Source organism: Homarus americanus, unplaced genomic scaffold (assembly GCF_018991925.1).
Source record: "Homarus americanus isolate GMGI-L3 unplaced genomic scaffold, GMGI_Hamer_2.0 scaffold40248, whole genome shotgun sequence".
Taxonomy (NCBI): Eukaryota; Metazoa; Arthropoda; class Malacostraca; order Decapoda; family Nephropidae; genus Homarus; species Homarus americanus.
Window position 1 is genome coordinate 3,042,877 of NW_024712526.1, and position 10,437 is coordinate 3,053,313.

Genomic DNA, 10,437 nt, shown 5'->3' on the forward strand with positions numbered 1-10,437 from the left:
TGTCTCTCATTCCCTAGATGGCGCTGTTCTGGTGGTGTAGGATTCAGACAATAGATGGCGTGATTAGAGGCGGTGGAGGGGTTCAGTATACAGTAACTTATAAAATTAGGACCTGTGCCTCCTACCAAAGTTGTAAATGCATATAACAAAATACGTCTACATCATTTGAGAAAGCGTAATGCTTTTTACAGAATTACTTTGACTGTTTCTTACCTTACACAGTAATCTGAAGTCTTCCAGTGAATTAAATCCACAAGTTCTCACTATGATGTGTCTCCTAAAACTGAAGCAACTGAAGGTCATATTTTGACCTGACAGGCTGACCCATGACACCAACATAACAACCTTAGTGTTAACCCTTGTGACTGGAAGCAGGTTGACCCCGAAGTCATTATCTGTCATATCTCAAGAGGAGGAGGAGGATTGATGATGACCTGAATGACAATTGTTGACTCTGACCTCACTGTCATGTCTGTTAAGACTCAAGAGAGGGGATGTCAGACCCAGCAAGACCTTGTCAATCTCTTTGATGATGACCTGAGAAGACGAGTGTTCTTGACATGCAAGAAAGTTGACCCTAGCTAACCTCACTGACAGGATTAAATCTGAAATTATCACTGAATGTTGACCTCAGACTACCCTCTCTCTCATAATGATTCTTAAACTTCAAAACAAAAATTATGCAAATGAAATTACAAAAGTTGGGCTGTTTTTAAAAAATTGGGGAGGTTTTAAATTTTTTCTTTTGAATTACCGTATATGAATTGTAGAGGGGATGATTATATAGAAAATCACCCAACCTAATTGTAGGAGGAGGATGCATCCTCCCCATAATCAATGCCCTTAAAATACAGGTACAGAACTTCCCAGACAAGTAGTAGTAACAGTGTAGTATAGGTGTTGATCATTATATCATGGATCAGTTGTACAATGTAAAAAATTAACACCATTTACTGCTATGCGATAGCTATGATTGGTTTGGCACTGGTCGGTGCCTCTGGAACTTTTTTACAAAACCTAATAAATAAGTTCAAAATTATTTTAAAGGACATTTTATTAATTTCCGTATTTAAACCATTGTATTATGAATTTATGTGTGACCCCAGCATCATTATTGTCACATATCTTCAGTTTCTCTTCAATTGGTCGAGTTCTGAGCACCATTCCTTTTCTCCCAGTGGTTTTCAGTGGTGGTGTTTTGCCTTTACTTGGTTTGGAGGCCATAATAATACAATTGGGGAAACATCAAATATGACCAAACCACAGAGTGCACGGCGGGGATGTGGCCACGGCAACAAACAAGCAGGAACTGATGCCTTGCCCAACTGCTGACCCCTCTGCCAGAGCTTGTCCAATTTATGGAGGTTTTCAACTTATAAAAGTCTGACTTAAGGGTTTTACTGTATTGTGCACAAATAAATTGAAAATTTGTATTGGCAGATATAAAAAATGCCCATTACTTAAGCATGCTAGATAATGAAGTGCCAGATGCTAAGTACTTTTACTCTAATGTAGTAATGGTAGTGTACTGATCTTTCCACTTTAACTTCAGCTTTCATGGACAAATCAAACAATCAAAGAGCACGCCTTGTCATGACATACATGAGCCAATCAGAGTGTGTTTTGCCAGTCAGAGTGCATGCTGCCAGGACCCTAGCGGATGTCTAACTGGTCCGGGCTAAACAGACTAATCAGAGAGTGCATTCTGCCAGGCTACCCATGCCTGAGTTGCAGCTCAGGTACTTAAGGAGCTAGCCTGGGGCAAAAATCTCACTACAATGGGAGCGTTATATCAAAATTCTCATTACTATAACTATTATGAACATAAATCAAACACAACCAAAGAATGTTCACACAAACAACTCGAGATATGCTCAATGTGTAGAAGAGTAACATATCTTCAGGGAAGGTAGGAGCCCAAACAAAGCTTGTATAAACTGCTAGAACCATACAGAGCCAGGATATAAGACCCACAGAACTGTGGCAATGGCACATAAAAAAAAAAATGTCAAAGAAAAACTGAAGAAAGGGAAACAGTAGGATGAAAACAGTGGAAGATGTTTCGCAACCCCAGAATATCACCAAAATAGTCCCAAGCAAAGCGTGAGACTACAAATTGCTCATCTGCCTCCTCTTTTCTCACCTAGATGAACAAAATCCCAAAAGATTAATGGGCTTCCACTAATGAGTTCCCCCAAAACCCATCATCTGGAACTCTGGTCTAAGTATCACATCTAACTGATCACACATCACCGACAATGGCAGAGGAAACACACGAGGAGGTATGGTGGATCAACCACCAGCTGTAATAGTAACCCCAATACCAGACGAAGCAAGTGATATGAATGAAGACCAGGCACAAACGATCCACCAAGATACCCCAAGTACATCAGAGACAGTGACCCAAACCTCTATCTCAAGGGAAGCAGGCACAGTAAGGAAAACTATATCAACAGCAAAAATGAAGACTAAAAGTGAGAAAACAGAACACATTCCTGAATGTGTGGAAAATTGTGGGTTGCAGATTCACTGGTGTGATAAAGTACTGTAGACTCATGGGTTCAAAACCATGTCCAGCACAGTACAAGCCTTTGGCAAACAAGAACTGAAAGGGACCTGCTCAAATAATAAGTACTGTGGATGATTCCCCAATAAATAAAAGAATTAAAATTAGAAAACACAACTTCAAAATGGATGAAGGAAAATCCAGCAAATTCGTAATGGATTAATCATAGAGAAGAGATCCTCATCCATGTAACAATTGAAATCCCCAAAAAATCAAGACACAATGAATAAAGAATTAACTGGATCCCTCACTCTCATACAACACAATATACACAGTTGGAAGGCTAACAAAAATAACCCTTCAAACACATATTTCTGCACTGACCTGGACATAATCCTAGTCAATAGCCGTGGAAACCCAAATTCTAGGAAAATTAAATTATTCAATTACTGCATACATCTTACCAAAGAAATAAAACAACAGAATGACAGTGTGACCATAGCCATAGAGAACAAACTTAAGCATAAAATTATCAATGATTTTGAGGATGAATTCTTAGCAATCAAAATCACTACCTCACTGGGACACAGTCATAGCTAGAGTTTATTGTATATACCACCAAGAAGAAACTACTTACCAACCCCAGACTTTCTAAACTAATAAACTAGAATTGTCCAACACATATAAATTTCAATGCAATGCACACCCAATATTCTGCAACAGAGACATAAACAGGGTAGACACAGCACAGTACAGTATACTACGAACACAGGGAAGTTAGTCTATCTAGGCCCAAACTTTACCACATTCATTGCCAGAACTACAAGAATCCCATACAAAATCTTCACTAATAATAATGCTTTTTTTTAATAATCACACAAAACAATGCCCAGTAACTTCCAGCAACCACATCCCAACAATAATAAATATATTAACAAACTCAATCCAAGTACTACTGTAGTACCAACAAGCCCACATCTGCAAAAGCAAAAAGCCAATTGGGAATATTATATGAGGGACCTGAAGAACATAACATCCCAGACCTTCAGGGCAAATTCTTAGAAAACATTAATGGAAAAAAATACCCTTCAACTCTGAATAAAGATAGCTATATAGAAAAACACACCCTACACAACCTATTGAGTGTTACCCACACTAAGTTAACACACAAATTATAATAGTCCCAAGCACGATTTAGAACAATATTATGCTGTACATACGTAACTACCCACCATTAACAGCACTCATTAAAAATTTTTGGCAAAAACAGCAAAAACGAAGAGACGAAAGTCTAGCAGCACTCCTAGAAACATGGAATACCGTATATCACGGCCTATAAAGCGGCGGGGTGCATAAGACGCCCCCCCCAAATTTCCATTTAAAAAGTAGCTTTTGAGCTCTATTTGCTGTATAAGACCAGTACCCCAAATGTGACACTTACCCACTGACTCAGTAGTCCTTTACCAACCATCCTTGATTTTTTAAAATAAGGCCAATTCACTTCAAGTAATGTCATCAAATTATACCCGCTGGTGTAGTGTAAACACTAGTGACGTCACTGAAGCGTGTTGGGAGTGTTCCCTCGTCTCGGTGGTGTGACTATTTATACAACATGTGGTTCAACAGCAACCAACGTATTCTAATTGTGGTGTTTCATTAGGATTTGAGTGAAAAAGGTTACCAGTATGTACTTACTACATACATTTATTACACAAATATATATATATATATATATATATATATATATATATATATATATATATATATATATATATATATATATATATATATATATATATATATATATATATATATATATATATATATATATACTGAATATACTATGTACAAAAAATGAATGTTCAATGAATTATTTATGGTGCATTAGGGTACTGGTCACTTCTGATGGGCTATAAATAGCCTTCTTTATCTCCCCTACATCTCACCCTGAGCCAGACGGAAGGGTCTTGGTAAATAACATGTTTGCTTATTTTCCATTTACTTTAAATAGATTTACCGAATTATTTGTTTTATTTATTTATTTATAATATACTGTAATATATTAAACACACTGTAATTATTTTCTTTAATTTATAAACTGTTTTGCGACAAAGGAATGTTCTCCAGTAGTGTTTCATTAGGATTTGAGTGAAAAAATATTACGTACTTACACAATTGTTCCTCTTACTTTGACAACACAACATACATACAGTATATTATTTCTCAGTTTTGATCTTTTTTTTTAATTTTTGTATTTATTTATAGTTAGTTACTTAAAATAAGGCCAATTCACTTCAAGTAATGGCATCAAATATTACCAGCTGGTGTAGTGTAAACACTAGTGACGTCACTTGAGCGTCTGTAATTAACCGTCGATAGTTTCAAGAATTAATGCACTCATTTACTGAATATTCTTTGGAAAAAAATAAAATTTAAATCAATTATTTATAGGAGATAAATATTATTATGAGTAAATATACCGATACCGGTATGCATTACTGACCACCTCCACGGCTCCTCACTGGCAAATGGGGGGGGGGGCGTGGGGAGGGGTGTGTGATGATAGCTGTGTTTATTATAGGGGTATAAATCTCTTTTACGGTATGTTAGACAGGTTTATAATACATTTTTATTATTTTAATATACCGGTAATCTTAATTTGAATCCAGCTTGCCAAACGTAAGTTTCAGTATAAAATAATTAGTGGTAAGACCTTGTGAGTGGCTTACGATGTTTTCATCACCACTCTTGACACACTAAACCACAATATTTAAGAGGTAAGAATTTTAAACTTGGTGGTTTAGACGACCCCCTAACTTTGGGCAGATTTTTTTAATGTTCAAATTTCGTCTTATAGGCCGTGATATACGGTAAACTAATAAGTATCACTGTTACTAACACCACTAAAATTGATAAGGACTTCTGAAAGAACGTAAACAGAATACTAGGATATGATAAACCTCAACAAAAATACACCAAAGTTCAAAATGGGACAAAACTCTTTGAAGAAAATGAAATAGAAACGTGGAGAAGAGACTAAAAGAAAACACTCAAAATATCCAATGACGAATATGGGCTATTTGACATGGAACAAGAGAACTACATACAGGAACTGTACATTTCCGTTCAGAAGATTGTGGCACACTGGCGGTGAAGGGTGCATTGCCTGTTGTACCCTTCCTGGACGACAGGTTACTGCGCAGAACCTCCTACCAGCACACAGTGGAACTGGCAACTGAGCAGTTTTATTCGAACGAATACTCCTCAAAAGGAGATTGGAAGGATATTAATGTGAATATTGGCCAACGTTACTGCTGATGGATGATAAAAGTGTGTTAATATCTTGTTTACGAGAGCAGAAATCTATAGTGATAGGAGTATCCATTCGAATATCAGAATACAATAGGGAAATTAGTTTTGAATGAACACCATAAGAAATAATTGAACAGAGCTCATATATCAAGTCTTCAATGTATTCATTACTTGAAAAAATCTCTCTCTCTCTCTCTCTCTCTCTGATTGAATTTTTAAATTAAAACCAGTGATAAAGGTTCAGTATTTGGCATAATAACAACTAATAAGTGTGAGGAGAGGAAAGTGACACTGAACCAGGTGTGTTTTACTGAGTCAGGTTACCCTTTGCTGTCACACTTAGTTAAACTCAAACAACATAAATTTTTCTTTCACATGCGGTGTGAAACGACCCATTATCGTTTGTGATCACTGTTATAACCAACACTGATACACCAAACAGATAATACAAGAGACTTAATATGAAAGGGAAACAAGATGCGATTACTGCTGGGGAAAATTGTGGCATATCAATTTCTCAGGCAAAGTACACTATGTAAGATGTAATGGGTATGATGAAGTTAATCCGAGGATGGTGGTGCACGACCTCTATAAGACAAACACTTTATAAACAAAGTTTCAGAAAAACATCGTTCACCAGTTTCAGTGTCAGGTTACTCGTTGGTGGTCGAGATGGCGCTGGAACAGGCCTATTGCCTAGGTATTTGTATTATAACGTATTTGTGTATCAAATGTAAAAAATGTAAGCTGTTCCATATATTGTAGTATCTATCTGTCCGTTTCTATTCTCTATCTAATTTGTGTGTCTGGAGAATAGTAATTTATTGGTATTATATACACTGAATAAAAATAATGGAATACTGTATATATTTTAATATAATAAATCTTTTTAATATATTATAATCATCATCATCCGTTAATTATTTCTTATAGTGGGAATGACAAAACAAGAGGGATAGTTTGGCTTGGTGTCCGCCATGAAACTCACAATAAGCCTTGAACAATGTTACCCCCAACAACCACCCACAATAGCGTAATAAATTATCAACATATATTTTCTTATTCTACATAAATGCGTATACAGTATATAAATTGTAGCCTCTGTATTATTAGTTACTAGTGTTTATTTAACAATAATAAAACACACATTTTAGGACAATTTAAATCCATTTTTCACTTTATCATTTAATACCTCGTCCAGCCTCCCCCTTTCTCAATAACTGCATGCAATCTATCTGGCATAGAAGACACACGGTTATTCAAGGTTTATTATATTTATGGTTTATTAACACTGTCCTAACTCTTTCACGTTTGATTTTTCGTGAGGATTTCTTACTCCTAGAACCACGACGTTCTATTTCTTTGAACAGTAACTGATCATGAACTTCATACCTGGTGTTGTTTTTCCTCCAGCAATGAACCTTGCCATGAGAGGTAGAAGAAACACACTTCTCATCAGTGAACACCATTCTAGCCCAGAAGTCCATGTTTTGCTCAGCATGGAGTCGAGCGAAGGCTAACCTCCATGCTCGGAGCTCTTCTGTCAGGTGGTCCTTCCTCGTGGGAGTTCTGTGATGTATTCTCCCTTCGTGCAATCTTCGCCTGACAGTCAACGTGGAGACGTCCAAATGCAGGCTGTTTCGTATGGCCACCGCGTTGGTTGCCTCGGCCGCCGCGATAATTGCAGCGTCATCTGGAGTGGTGGTCCTCTGAGAGGATCCTGCTCTCCCTACCAACAGAATAGAACACAACCATATTCAGAATTATTTTGACACTCTATGTTACCTAAACTGTAAATTTACATTTCAAATATAAACATGGTTAAAAATGATATGCCAGCTTCCAGAACTCTACTCCATAATCTACACAATACTGTAGTTTCAATATGAAAAGGTTACAGCAGTGATTATTATTTCCAGATAGATCACCAATTTCAGTATCACAATTTAGCCTTACCCATACATAACTACCCACAAATAGTGATGCTGAATTTGGCTGTTAATAAACTTAGGTTAAGATTCCTCTATCAACCTATTTAAATATTTATATGAAGTTCCGTGGTTGAGCTTTTCCGAATCTTTACCTAAACTTTGAATATGATGCAGGTCTCTCATTCTCTATCCTTCATTCATCAAAGCTGCTATGGTCCGCTCCTTTGCTGAGACAGTTATAACTTACCTAAGTTGTTAAGGTTACCGCTCTCCTCCCGTCTTCTTATCTACTTCATCACAGTTGTGGGGGACAGGCCAACTTCAGGTGAGATACCCCGTATGGAGAGACCATTATCACAGAGTGATAATGGGACCTCTGAGCACCAACTTCACGTCTCTCCGATTCAAGTTGGTTTCGTGGAGCTTCTGATCACTCTCATCAGTGTCACATAACAACAACACCTCGGTGAAGCACACACACAGCCCACTTGTGTCGATATGTTTCAGTGTGTGTGTGTGTGTGTCGAAGATGTGATACATATGAAGTAATGTTATTTAACACTTAATCGGCAATTATCACTATTTAGCGTAACACATATGCACGCATGCACGCACGTGCGCACACACACACACACACATACACACAGTATACTGTATATATAGCTAAAGTATTACACTATACGAAAAACTTCAAGTTATGAATACATTGAAGACTCTTGATATATGAGCTCTGTTCACCTACTTCTTATGGTGTTCATTCGAAGCCAATTTCCCTATTGTATTCTGATATTTGAATGGCTACTCCTATCACTACAGTTTTCTTCTCTCGTCAGCAGGATATTCATACCAATATCCTTCCCATCTCCTTTTGATGAATATTCGTTTGAATCAAACTGCTCCATTGCCAGTTCCACTGTGTGTGTTGGTAAGAGGTTCGGCGCAGTGACCTGTCGTCCAGGAAGGGTACAACAGGCTATGCACACTTCACTGCCAGTGTACCACGAACTTCTGAACGAAACTGTACATAGAGAGATGACTGAAATGGTAGATAGAACAAATCCATATCATGTGGTGGATAAGTCTCGACTCAACATAAGAACAGTTACAGAAGGAGAACTGCTACAATACATCAGACACACCAAAGAAAAAGCACCGGGTTTTACAAAAAATATCATGACACATGATATTAAACTTGCCCGACAATTGCATTCAAGGTATCTGTGAAACATTAAATTCAGCATTAACAACTGGATATATCATCGATACTTTCAAAAGTGCAAAAATTATATTTATACACAAACCAGACAATGAATGACCCCTCTCAATTAATTAACTACAGACCAATCTCACTACTGTATTGAAAGTAATCAGCAAGCTATTTGAAAAAGCGATAAACACCAGAATAAAAACCACTATTTCTCTGCGTGTACTTGTCTTCACTCTTTTAGTTGATTCACTGCAACACTACAGTAGTAACAAAAGCTGAATACCATTTTAAGAGGTGTGAAATAAAATCAAGATGAAAAGTCTAAAATTTTAATGTCCTGAGGTTTGCCACAAGAAAAATGCTAAATGCTTCTTATAACAGATGAGCTGATAAGTTATATAGAAAATCACTATTATATTATATTATGTCATACAGTGGGGTATGCTATAACGAACGGATTCTACTACGAATATTCCTATAACGAACGGTTTTACCTATAAAATAGAGAATGCTATAATGAACGAAACTCCTACAACGAACATTTTTTTTTTTATTACAAGTATTAATGATATTCTTTATTTCAGGAGTTTAGATGCATATTTATGCACTTTTTTACAATTTTTACAATTTTATATTATATTTTTCAGTGTTAAGTGGGTTGTATTTGGGGGCCTGGAACGGATTAATCCTACAACGAACGAATGCTATAATGAGCAAGGTTCAAGAACCAATTAGATTCGTTATAGCATACCCCACTGTATTAATATTAGAATATATTATATTATATTATATTATATTATATTATATCATATTATATTATATTATATCAATCAGGGTCTGACATACAGTATAACATTTGTCTGATTGTCAGGACAAATGGAAGTAAAGTTTTAGCATTTGAAACTCTATATTGTACTGTACTCTTCTGACCTGGCAACTGAGTCTCAAATAATGTACTGTACAATGTTTGTTGGGTTTCATCAATTTATTGTATACATTTACTTCACAAAAAACTTGATTACATAATATGTCAATAAATCACATTCTTTTATTTGCATTCTATCAGCCTCTTTTGTAGCCAGTAAAATTAAATACAGTACGTAGAAAGTTAAATCTGCAGTACATATTTGGTGGGCAAGTGAAATTTAAGTCACTGTCCAAATGTATGAGTATATGTTCACTAATCACTGCCTAGCTCTGTTAGAGTAAGCAAAATATGTTTAATATGAGTAGTCTTAACACTCTTGGGTTTGGGTAGGTACTCTGGCCTGTTACTCACCTCACCACACTTGACTGCACCACACAAGAGATAAGTGTATGTAATAAGTCATAGTAAGCTTGTTATTTGAGATAAAAAGTTGGGATTTGTTGCATTAGCATTGTATATAAATATCTACAAACAGTTTTATATGAGTAACCATGGTAAAATAATTATTTCCATACATAAGCGCGAGTATAACTCAAATTTTTTTTTACGTTTA